Source organism: Pongo pygmaeus, chromosome 1 (genome assembly GCF_028885625.2).
Source record: "Pongo pygmaeus isolate AG05252 chromosome 1, NHGRI_mPonPyg2-v2.0_pri, whole genome shotgun sequence".
NCBI classification, from domain to species: Eukaryota; Metazoa; Chordata; class Mammalia; order Primates; family Hominidae; genus Pongo; species Pongo pygmaeus.
This window is the reverse complement of record NC_072373.2, coordinates 50,606,603-50,619,073: the sequence shown is the minus strand read 5'-3', so window position 1 is coordinate 50,619,073 and position 12,471 is coordinate 50,606,603. Positions and strand designations below refer to the sequence as shown.

The 12,471-nt window shown below is 38.9% G+C and overlaps 1 pseudogene; it reads left to right on the top strand.

The window, feature by feature from the left end:
* The first annotated feature begins 10,209 nt into the window (after window positions 1-10,209).
* On the top strand, window positions 10,210-10,928 carry LOC129006880 (small ribosomal subunit protein uS5-like; annotated as a pseudogene).
* Window positions 10,929-12,471: the final 1,543 nt, after the last annotated feature.

Below are 12,471 nucleotides of genomic sequence, written 5' to 3'. Positions count from 1 at the left end.
TAGCATGTGATTCAAACGAGCTCTTATCTGTTTTACACACTATATGGATTCTCATCACAGTGTTAGATATGACTTGATTTTTCCATTTTTTTTTCTGGTCTAATATATTAGAATATTTTGGCATAAATATGGAATATTAACTGTGGTCATGTCATTGTCTGGGTCTGTTTGGTTCAGACCCAGATCATAACATTAATTGACCCATAAGGGACTGGAAATAGGCATCAGAGGAGCAGTCATGGAACCATATTTATCTTGGGGCCCTACAAGCAGCCTCACACAGGGTCTTGCAATCATAGGAGCTTCCACATCAGTTGAAGGGGCACATGCTCTCAGAACATCAGCCTGGGTCTTAAGGAGTCCTACTGCTGGTTCAAAATCTGAAACCCGCTGTTTAGCAGAATAAGTACCGGATCATTTCAAAAATAGTGTCAAAAATTCCATTTCAGCCAGATATCAAGAGCCACCAAGGAGTTTCCTGAATTGTAACCCTCCTGCAGCAGCTGTAATCATACAAATGGGAAATTTGCATTGGCTCCCGCAACCCTTGTGTGGTTTGTTTGTAGACGGGAGGTGATTACTGAAGTGCAACTGCATCTTCACCTGCACTTTCTAAAGCACACATTGCTGTTGCTCAGAGTATCCTATAGGACAGGTTAGGCAGGTCCCAGATAGCATCGGAAGAGAGTTTTTAGTCCTCTTCTGTTTTGAATACTTTTGCTTCTTTCCATAAGTGCTACTTACTTTCCTGAACAATCCACAATCCAATCACCTACCTCATGCTGTCCCGAACCCTTCCAGGTCAGCCCTCTCATATAGTGAGCATGTGATTACGTTATGTTATCCTTATCTTCATCAAATAAGCTTCTCTATTATATTGCAAATATTTCAAAGACTGAGCTGTATCTTGTTATATTTTAATCCTGCATAATGCCCATCACAGTAGAGATGAGATAAATATTTGATTTTTTTTTTTTTTGGCCTTCAGTGACCTATTCACTGGTACACAACAGATCAGAAATAAATCTGGTGAGATAATGCGAACATATTTTTTAAAAACTTAGCACTTTAAAATATAGTCTAAAAAAGTGAATCAGACACTGGAGAACAAGTAGGAAAATTATTATGAGACCACAGAGTCTCCCTAATATTGGTCTAAATCAATCACATACAACACTTATACTAACTAAACTGATGGTCATGGTATTAGCACACACTTACCTCACTCCTCTCTGCCGTCGTCTACCAACTTCTCCTTCATTCCTCTCATTTACTGTTTTTCAGATTTCCTTTTTTGTCTCTAGCCCTGCTTTAGTTCAGTGTTCACAAGGGCAATCTATTCAACACTCTAATGTCTCAGTTCAGCAACTTCCTCAATTTCGATGAGGTTCACCGCCACTCCCCATGACAATCACCGATGCTCATGTGTTAAAGCTTGGAAATTTTTATTTTATTATTTATTTATTTTTTCTTTTTTTGAGATGGAGTTTTGCTCTTGTTGCACAGGCTGGAGTGCAATGGCACAATCTCGGCTCACCCCAACATCCGCCTCCCGTGTTCAAGCGATTCTCCTGCCTCAGCCTCCCGAGTAGCTGGGGATACAGGCGCACGCCACCACGCCTGGCTAATTTTGTATTTTAGCCATTTTGTATTTAGCCATTTTAGTAGAGATGTGGTTTCTCCATGTTGGTCAGGCTGGTCTTGAACTCCCGACCTCAGATGATCCACCTGTCTCGGCCTCCCAAAGTGCTGGGATTACAGGCGTGAGCCACAGTGCCCAGCCTAGACCACCTACTTTCTAATCACCATCTTCAATGTTTCCAACTCTTTATCACTATGTTTTGTTTTTCAGCTTCTCCGATACCTTCAATCCTTTGGTGTCTACATTTTCTCCTTATCTATCACCCCCTTCATTCCTTTTCTCCCCTTTCCTTTCATACTTCATTCTCTCTTAGAGTTCATGATTCATGATTTCATACAGTGTCCTGAATTTTCTTGCCCCGTTTTTCTTCTGATGGCCTCCTTCTCCCAAGAAAACCAGATTTTGAATCAATCCAACTGTTAAACTTTTATTTATTTTTTTTTTTGAGACGGAGTCTCGCTCTGTCGCCCAGGCTGGAGTGCAGTGGCGTGATCTCCTCTCACTGCAACCTCTGCCTCCCGGGTTCACGCCATTCTCCTGCCTCAGCCTCCCTAGTAGCTGGGACTATAGGCGCCCACCACCACGCCTGGCTAATTTTTTGTATTTTTAGTAGAGATGGGGTTTCACCATGTTAGCCAGGATGGTCTTGATCTCCTGACCTCGTGATCCACCTGCTTTGGTCTCCCAAAGTGTTGGGATTACAGGCGTGAGCCACCGCGCCTGGCCTAAACTTTTCTAAGCTATTCTGGGCTTTCTAAGAGCTGCTGGAGAAATGTCTCTTAAGCCTAGAAAGGATGTTACTATAGGCCAATAGTCTCCAGATTTGACCAGTTACTCAGTGCTATATTAAAAATCTATGTTTCCCCAATCAGCTCATTTTATCATTTTCCACAATGCTATCCAATCTTTTCTCCACCACCTCTATTCTGCATTCTCACCAGATTGTGTTGCCTTCTTATTCTCAGGAGAACCAATGAACTTGCCATATGTAGATTCAACTTTTTCTTATTTATTCTCATCACAATGGAAAAGTTGTTTTTCAACCTTTTCAAGGCAGATCACTCACTGTGTACATGGATATCAATCTCTTCTACCTACTTGGAAATTTTTTCTTAGATGTTTTTATCTTTCTCAAATTGTCAACGTGTCCCTGCCTACTAAACTCATTGATATTAGCATTTTAAAAATGCTGTTTTTTTCTTTAATATTTAAAAATCTCCTCCATAGATACCAAGTCCTGCTTCCTGTCTTCTACCCTTCCTGGGTAAATCTCTTCAAAGATTTAGTGATACTCACTATTATTGCTTCATTTCCTTTTGTTTCTCTACTTAATCAATCTGGCTTCTGTTCTCATCATACTGATTTTTGACAAATACCTCTGTGCTACTAAAACCTATGAACAATTTTCAGTCTTTGGCTTCTCTAAAATGTTTGTGAACATTTGGGTTGGGGCACATATATGCCATGGAATACTATGCAGCTATAAAAAAGGATGAGTTCATGTCCTTTGTAGGGACATGGATGAAGCTGGAAACCATCATTCTAAGCAAACTATCACAAGGACAGAAAACCAAACACCGCATGTTCTCACTCATAGGTGGGAACTGAACAATGAGAATACCTGGACACAGGGTGGGGAACATCACACACTGGGGCCAGTCGTGGGGTAGGGGGATGGGAGAGGGATAACATTAGGAGGAATACCTAGTGTAAATGATGAATTAATGGGTGCAGTAAACCAGCATGGCACATGTATACATATGTAACAAACCTGCACGTTATGCACATGTACTGTAGAACTTAAAGTATATATAAAAAAAATATATTTGTGCAGTTGACCACTCTGTTTCCTAAGGTGTTCTCCTTCAGCCTCATGTGTTCTGGCTTTTGTCCCATCTTCCCTATGTTTCTTGTGTTTCCTCCTCTTGTCTCTTGAATATTTGTATTTTTCAGAATCTCCCATAGACCATATTCTCTTCTCACTCCACAAGCCTCTCTTTCAGTCATGTCATTTACCTATACAGTTTCATTTGCAAATCTGTACTAATGATTTCCACATTTCTATCTGCAGACCAGAACTTTCTCTTGAGCACCAGAGCTGTAGATCCCACTGCACCTTCCCTTGGATGGCTCACTGATATCTCAAAGCCAATACGTCCAACACGGAAGTCATCATCTCATCTTAAAATTGTGTAACTTTTATTGTTTCTTATCTCAGTGAATAGTACCACTATCCACCAGGGCCAAAGACAGAAAACAAGAGGCTAATATTTATCTCTTCCTTTCCTTTACATCGGCTTTCATATCCAACTAATCAGCATGCACCATAGATCTCTTGCATGTGTTCACTTTGCTGCATGTCATTCATTGTAGGCATGCTTCAGTATGCATAATAGTTAACATTAGGTGTCCCTTTTGTCTCCAGTCTTGCTTAACTCCACTTCAGCATCCCTGTGACTGCAACAATCCTTTCTCAAACTTGTAGCCAAATAGATCTTTTAAAAAGGCAACCTGATTCTTTCACTCCTCAGCTTAATACTTTTTAGTGGTCCCATTACTTCTAAGGCAAACTGTGAATGTCCCTGAGGAGCCTGCTTTTGTAAGCTCCAGTGTTTTATTAAAGTAAATGCATGGAAATGTTTAATGTATGAATAACATTATAATTTACTTAGTTAAGTCTCTTAAACTTGCCCTCAAACCTTTTAAAATCTTCAAGTGAAACTGAGGCATCAGCAGTGACAATATTTGTCCAGTGGCATGAAGAACTCCCAAGGGAACTAACATTCTAGTCTTAGAATATGAAGACAGAGTAGATTCAATATCTTTCTTCTTCAAGAGGATTGAAAGCCTACTCACAGCAAGAGAGAGACCTGTTTTCTCTTCCCCCAGACAAATCTTTTGTCTTTAAACTCTAGAGGAGTTCTAGGAAATCTTATATATTTTTATATTGCTTCTTTCCTTTCCAGGGGTCTGTGAAAGTGAGGGCATCCCAAACATACAACGCAATAATAGAAATTACAAGGTGGGTTAGGTCAGATGGCTTTCTAATTTTCTTGAGTTTCCCTCTTTTCTTTCACCACTCTTCATTCTTCATTATTTCCTAACTCAGTTAATAGCAGCCCAACAATTGGTCAGTCTGAAACCTGCCTATCTTTCTTAATTCCCTTCTTTCTCCTCTGCATGCCCACAGATAAGTGAATATTATGGAGCTTACCTTTAAAATAGACTTGAAACGCAATTACCTCTCACCACGTCTTTTGCTGCTGTGCACACTGAAACCACTATTATCTCCCACATGCATTACTGCAATCATCTTCATCTGGTCTCTTCTTCCACACGTGCACTCACTCCCACCACAATATGTTCTCCAACAGCAGCTAGCTTTTAAAACATAAAATATATTATGTCCTTTTCTTGCTTAGAATTCTCCAGTTGCTTCCCACTACATCTACATTAATCACCCGATTCATTGCTATGACCTATAAGACACAACATCATCCTGTCATAATCCATACCTCACACTCTGATCTCATCTTTTGCCCACCCCTCTCTCATTTCACTGCAATCACACTGGCCTCAGTTTCAGACATTCTGCAAGCTGTTTGATTAGCTGTTCTCTCTGCTGTCAATGTCCTTCCCCTTGATATTCATCTGCTGGCTCCTCATCATCATCTGTATTTCTCTTCAAATGTCACTGCTCAGAGAAATGATTTTTTTTTTTTTTTGGAATGATACCTACCCATCTACCTATCTAACTTTTTGTCTTGTTTTGTTTTGCATAGCAATTATTATCAGAAAATGTCTTAGTAGTTCATTTACTTGTCTACTATCTCTCCTTCCCCATCTAAATATGAGTCTTACGAGAGAATACTGGTCATCATTATTTTTTCTCAAGTGCTTGGAACTTTCCGTTGCATATAATAAGCAATCAGGTCTTTGTTAAATGAATGAATGAATGCTTAAATAATTATAAAAATTATAAGATAATTCAAGTAGTGTATTTGAGGGGAAAAATCACCTGTCACAATAAAAATTATTAATGTAGTTCTATATATTAAAAAATAAAGAAACACTATTGCATTATCACTGAAGGCTAAAACCCAAAATACAAGTTAACCAAAAATATATTGATGTTGAATGTTCAGAGAACTATCTAACATTCTAATTTTGACTAAAATTTTTTTTGTTTGCAGTAAAACAATTGAGCTCAACAATTTTTTTTTCTTTTTGAGATGGAGTCTTGCTCTGTTGCCCAGGCTGGAGTGCAGTGGCATGATCTCAGCTCACTGCAAGCTACACCTCCCAGGTTCAAGCCATTCTCCTGCCTCAGCCTCCCGAGTAGCTGGGACTTCAGGCGCCTGCCACCTCACCTGGCTACTTTTTTATATTTTTAGTAGAGATGGGGTTTCACCATGTTGGCCAGGATGGTCTCAGTCTCCTGACTTCATGATCCACCCACCTTGGCCTCCCAAAGTGCTAGGATTACAGGTGTGAGCCACCGTGCCCAGCCCTGAGCTCAAAAATTCTAAATACACTTTATAATGGCCATTAAGTATATTCAGTTATAAATAAATTGATTGAGAAAATGAACTTGAGTAAAGTACTCAAAATGTAGTAGTCATGAAAATAAAATAATACCAACAATTTAATTTATGAGTATGTTTTCCTCACTCTTTCAAAATTGTATCTATGTACTCTTGAATAATTGCTCAAGGCCAAATAGAGTGAAGAAAATTATATCTATGTTGTTGCTCTGTAAAAATATTTCTTTCTACATTAAAATGGTCAATTTCTATGTTCAACTTTCTGAAGAAAAATCTATTGAAAAATGAATGTTATTGATGGCAGAATTGGACATCCTAAACTACATGTTATTAAATAAACCCAAATGCATACCACTTTATAAATCCTACAGTGTCTTTAAGAAAACATAGTTACCAGCCGGGCACAATAGCTCATGCCTGTAATCCCAGCACTTTGGGAGGCCAAGGCGGGTGGATCACCCGAGGTCAGGAGTTCAAGACTAGCCTGGCCAACATGACAAAACCCTGTCTCTACTAAAAATACAAAAATTAGCCAGGCATGGTGGCATGCACCTGTAGTCCCAGGTACTCGGGAGGCTGAGGGAGGGGAATCGCTTGAACCTGGGAGGCAGAGGCTGCAGTAAGCCGAGATCATGCCACTACACTCCAGCCTGGGTGACAGAGTGAGACTCCATCTCAAAATAATAATAATAATAATAATAATAAAAAGAAAATATCTTACCAATAATAATCTTTTATATTAATATAGTGCTTGATACATCTCAAAGCTGTTTAACTCCCACTGTTACCTATATTCACAATAACATTATGAGGAAGGTGGTACTAGTATTTTTATCTCCTTAATATAAAGAGAGAAACTGAGATCTGGAAAATAATATGATTGTTGGTAAGTCACAATGCAACATAGGAACAACACCATGTCTCATGATGACTATGAAATTGTTCTGTATCTTGGACATGCAAACAAATTATTGGATTATGTTAAGATTTCTAATTTGACCTCAAACTTGCATACTAAAGGGGAGAATGATTGTAGAAATAGCTACTTTTCATGGGTATGCATAAAACCTTTAGTTATATAGTTCTTGCTAGTAATTTTGCCCAGTTTTTTGGGTGGTCTGGGCCTTGGGTGGGAAAATTGGGATCTGATGAAACGAGAGTTATCTGAGCAGGACATTTCTTAATTGTTCCAAATTTACAATGAGTACATATTGGAATATGTGGTCAGATCATAGGGAGTTGAAGTAAACAAGCTAAAAAAGGCTGCCTCTTATTTTGCATTGAACTCTGTAAGAGATAACATTTTCTGTGAACTTAGATCTTTTACCTTTAAGTGGCTGAAAGGTGTTTGATTTTTCTTGGTCTATTATCCTTTCTTAAGAGTGATGGCCAGATTTCTTATGAGTACATAAAAGCCTTCAGACATAGTGAATTTCTCAAATACATATATCATTCATGTAGAACAAATTTGAAAACTCATTATTTTGGCTTTTTCTTTTCCTTTTTTTTTTTTAAGATTGGGTCTTGCTACGTTGCCCAGGCTGGTCTCAAACTCCTGAATTCAAGTGATCCTGGCTCAGCCTCTTGAGTAGCTGAGACAACAGGTGCATGTCACTGCACTTGGCATGGTTTTCCATTTTTCATGTGGCTGCTTTGACATCATGTGGAAAAGAGAAGATAGGCAATCTCCCAATTTCCAATGCCTTGGCTGACAAAACTCAAAGTATATTTTCTGTTGTCTTCTAATCACAGGGAAACAGTTATGTAGACAGAATGCAGCCTGTGAACAGATACTCTATATTTTAGAATTAAATTGAGCAAAACAAAGTGTCATTATTGCCTAGTCTCAGATTAAAACCACAAAATTATATAAAAGAACAATGTTTTTATTAGAGTTTAAATTTCATTTACCAATACATCGTTTGAGCATTTACGTCTAGATAACCAAACAGGAATGCTTCTCCAAAATTAACATGCACATGAAGTACTTGGAACCTTGTTAAAATACAGATTCTGATTCTGTAGGTCTGAAGCACTGTCTTCAATTCTGCATATCTAATAATCTCCTGGGAGATGCTGAATCTGCTGCTCTGCTGAGCACACTCATAAGCAAGGCACTAGGAACCATTTAGAAATCTTAGGGCATAATATCAGAGGCTAACTACTTAAAGGTAACTTAATAACGATCTCCAACAAGAGAGTTCCTCCCACCACACTCTTTCCCTTTTTCTTTTTATCCTCTGTGTCAATTCTTGTCCTCACCCTCCAACTTTACCATACCTTGCTATCACTTGACCATACATGATAACTTCAGGCCACAGCAATTCTTATGTCATCATCAGCCACATACCAGCAAAATAGAATTTATAAAAATCTAATTGAACCACTCCATAACTCCTAACAAAAGTTCTACTTTCTGCTATCTCATTTATCTATCCAAGGTGTTACATTTGTCTTTCATCCACAACTTTATTTCTGGTATGCTTTCACTTAGCTCTTGAATGATCAAGAGCTCAAAAACATAATAGCCAACTTTGGCTTTGTTTTTGTTTGTTTGTTTTTTGCTGTTTTTATACTAAAATGAATTTCAAAATAAGCTCCTGTTTTTCTGAAATGTTTGCTCAGTGCTCTGCTAGACTGGTTTTGTAGTGTGGTTCTACTGGACAGCACCAGTATGAATAAGTATATTTACCCATTTGGGTATCCAGTGGTGAATGTTTTTCTATTCGACTAACCAGTCATAAAAATTTTAGGCAATGTGACTATTTGGTGAAGAAATGTTTGATAAAAGGGAGATTCTTATATGACCCTCAAATAACACCACTGAATGCCTATCTACTTCATTTTTGTGTTAGTATTTATGTTTCATCTGATAGCACATATGATTCAATTAAGCCGTTTTAGCCTTGTTTATATTAACTGAGTATGTATGTGGTTGCAACACAGTGGAATTCAAGGCTGAAGTGCATTTAACACTATTCGGGGAGTGTATGTATTTATGGAAACTTCTGCTGAACCTTCTATTGGTCTTCCTTGGCTTTTCTTTTTACAAAGGTTTATTTTATGTTATTTCTTTTCAAAAATATTCCTCAGGCCATGATAATGACTACTGTGATACTTTATTTAATGAAAGCAAGTATCTAATGATCAATTAATTTTATGAAATTATCCCATTGACCCCGGAAAAATAAAATAGAGGCAAAGTCACAAGAAATAACAGTTTATTTCATAACTCTAGCTTCCTAATGTAGGTGAATACATGGCTTTCAAAGACACACCAAATTATCTATTAATGACTTCAATTATGAAAATTGTTAGGCCTACCAGACATCATATTATTTTTGAGCTGTATCTATATATTCAATTCCAACTCTACTTCCAACTCTTGGGTGGTCTAAAATTGAGATAATTAATTAAACCCTTTGAAAAGCACTTGCCATCCACATTTTATCTTGGATGAAAGAAATTATTTCATGCTTTACTTAAGGAAAGTTAATACCCAAAGGCTGCACATTAGCACTGTCTTGAATTAGAACTTGCCAAATCTGAAAATTGGCTACTCACATGCAATCTTCTTTAATAACTTATGAAAATTTAAATTAAATTGGATTAATAATTTAAGTAGAAAGTTCTACAAGGAAAGCTTAAAATTTTAAAGTTTTAGAATAAGCAGAGAAAATATCAGATAGAAAATGTGTTGCTGGATGTACAATTTTAATGATTGTCTTAAAAGACATTAAAAGCAGAGAAAAAAAGTCCTTCATAGGAACTTGCCTTAGACTAATGTACTATGTCTACAGAGGGAAATAAAATCATTGGAAGAAAGATTGGAAAGTAAATAAAATTATACCTGTCACCTGGACAAATTGTTTTCTCCACTTTTACAAATCTGAGACAATTTTTGCTTAAAAGGAATAGGGGTTGGGGGCTGGGGAGGGGAATAGTAACCTCAGTTGGCTGCTTTAACAGATGATCGTTATGTTAAAAATTTCCAATTTAGCGTATTTTCTGAGAAAACACCAAATGGCGGATGATGCAGATGCAGCAGGAAGGCGGGGCGGGGCAGAGGCCCCCTGGGGCCCTGGGATGGGGAACCGCGGTGGCTTCCATGGAGGTTTTGGCAGTGACATTCAGGGCCAGGGCCTGGGCGGAGGCCGCGGAGGTCGATCAAGTCCCTGGAGGGAATCTGTCTCTTCTTCCTGCCCATCAAGGAATCTGAGATCATTGACTTTTTCCTGGGGGTCTCTCTCAAGGACGATGTTTTGAAGATTATGCCGGAGCAGAAGCAGACCCGCGCCAGTCAGTGCACCAGGTTCAAGGCGTTTGTTGCCATCAGGGACTACAATGGCCACGTCGGTCTGGGTGTTAAGTGCTCCAAGGAGGTGGCCACTGCCATCCGCAGGGCCATCATCCTGGCCAAGCTCTCCATTGTCCCCGTGCGCAGCGGCTACTGGGGGAACAAGATCTGCAATCCCCACACCGTCCCTTGCAAGGTGACAGGCCGCTGCGTCTCTGTGCTTGTGCGCCCCATCTCCGCTCCCAGGGGCACTGGCATCGTCTCGGCGCCTGTGCCCAGGAAGCTGCTCATGATGGTTGGCATCGATGACTGCTACACCTCAGCCAGGGGCTGCACTGCCACCCTGGGCAACTTTGCCAAGGCCACCTTTGATGCTGTTTCTAAGACCTACAGCTACCTGACCCCCGACCTCTGGAAGAAGACTGTATTCACCAAGTCTCCCTAGCAGGAATTCACTGACCACCTCCTCAAGTCCCACACCAGAGTCTCGGTGCAGAGGACCCAGGGTCCAGCTGTGGCTACAACATAGGGTTTTTATACAAGAAAAATAAAGTGAATTAAGCCTGAAAAAAAGAAAAAAAAAGTCCAGTTTAATCTTTGGCATTAGGGATGATTTCAAGGAATGAAAAGCAAATGACAAAAATATGCTTCTTAGCTAGTGGAGATTGAAAACAACTGTACAGTGGGCACAGTCATCAATGAAGCATGCTGGAACCTGAGCTTCAGGTCTGGGTAGAAGGAGAAAAAGCAGAAATGGATTAAACTCAAACTTGAATACTCAAATGATTGTAGAACTCATCTGTAGATTGAAAACTTTCAGATCAAATACAAATCCACTGGCTCAATGTAGACAAGGGAATCTGGAATGATATGGGGGCATGGGAGGGAGGAAAATCCAGTCATACTGGAAGGTATTTACTTCTTTTTGTTTAGAGCACAGCTCCTGTCAGCAGCTCAAGATAGACAAATACAGTGAATGCCTATTGCATAGGATTCCCACACCTCTTTTCTCGGAAATTCCACTGTAGCCTTCCATTCACACGTTTGCAACTGAGGTAATCCTGTTCCTATTACCCAGTCCACAATGTATCAGTCCCGGTTTGGGACTTGATCTAAGTTCAGTTAATCAAGTCTTTTTCTTAGGACTTTAAAATTGTGACTAAGATTTAGCTTCAGCCTATAGACTAAGACGGGAAAAATAGCCCATTTTCAACAAGAGTACACACTAGAGAGTCATGAAAGTCAATCATCAGCAAGAATGAGGAGCAACGCAGAGCCTGGAGATGCGGATGGTATACTTGTAGAGTTTTCTACAATGTCACAGATTTCAATCTTGATGCCGAGTTATGTTCTGGCCCTTGGGTTTCTTGACATCTCTTCTTCAATGACCAAAGACGAAGGACCCATGGATTGAGATCTGATATGGGCTCATCACAGAAACAAACATCCAGTTTTGATGCAACTTTTAATCATTATCATCATATCATATATAACTACGCCTCACTGTCCCTCTGACTTATTCAGTACATTGCATTTTAATAAAAAAAAAAAGGTACAATTCCTTTCCTTAGAGTCACTCCCATCTTCCTGTAACAATTGATAAGTTGTCCTAATGTTTTTCTCCAGCAACCTCACTTATAATATGTATTGTGAGGTTGAAAGAGTCAGTCAACAAATATTTATAGAGAATGTACTATTTACCAACATTATCAGATGGGAACAATAATGCTCTTTTCTTACCTGGCAAGAAGAGATAATAAGGTATGGCTAAACCTACCATACTAAACCCTTTATGGAACCATTGAAATGCATCTAAAAACAACAAACATACTATTGGTTCTTCAACTTCTTTAAATATAGTGGATTATATATTGTAATATATGAGTAATATATATTATACTATGCAGTATATGATATGTAGGAGAGCCATAGACAAGGAAACAATCTTTTACATTAAAAAAATAAAAATCCAGTTATCACTAACACCA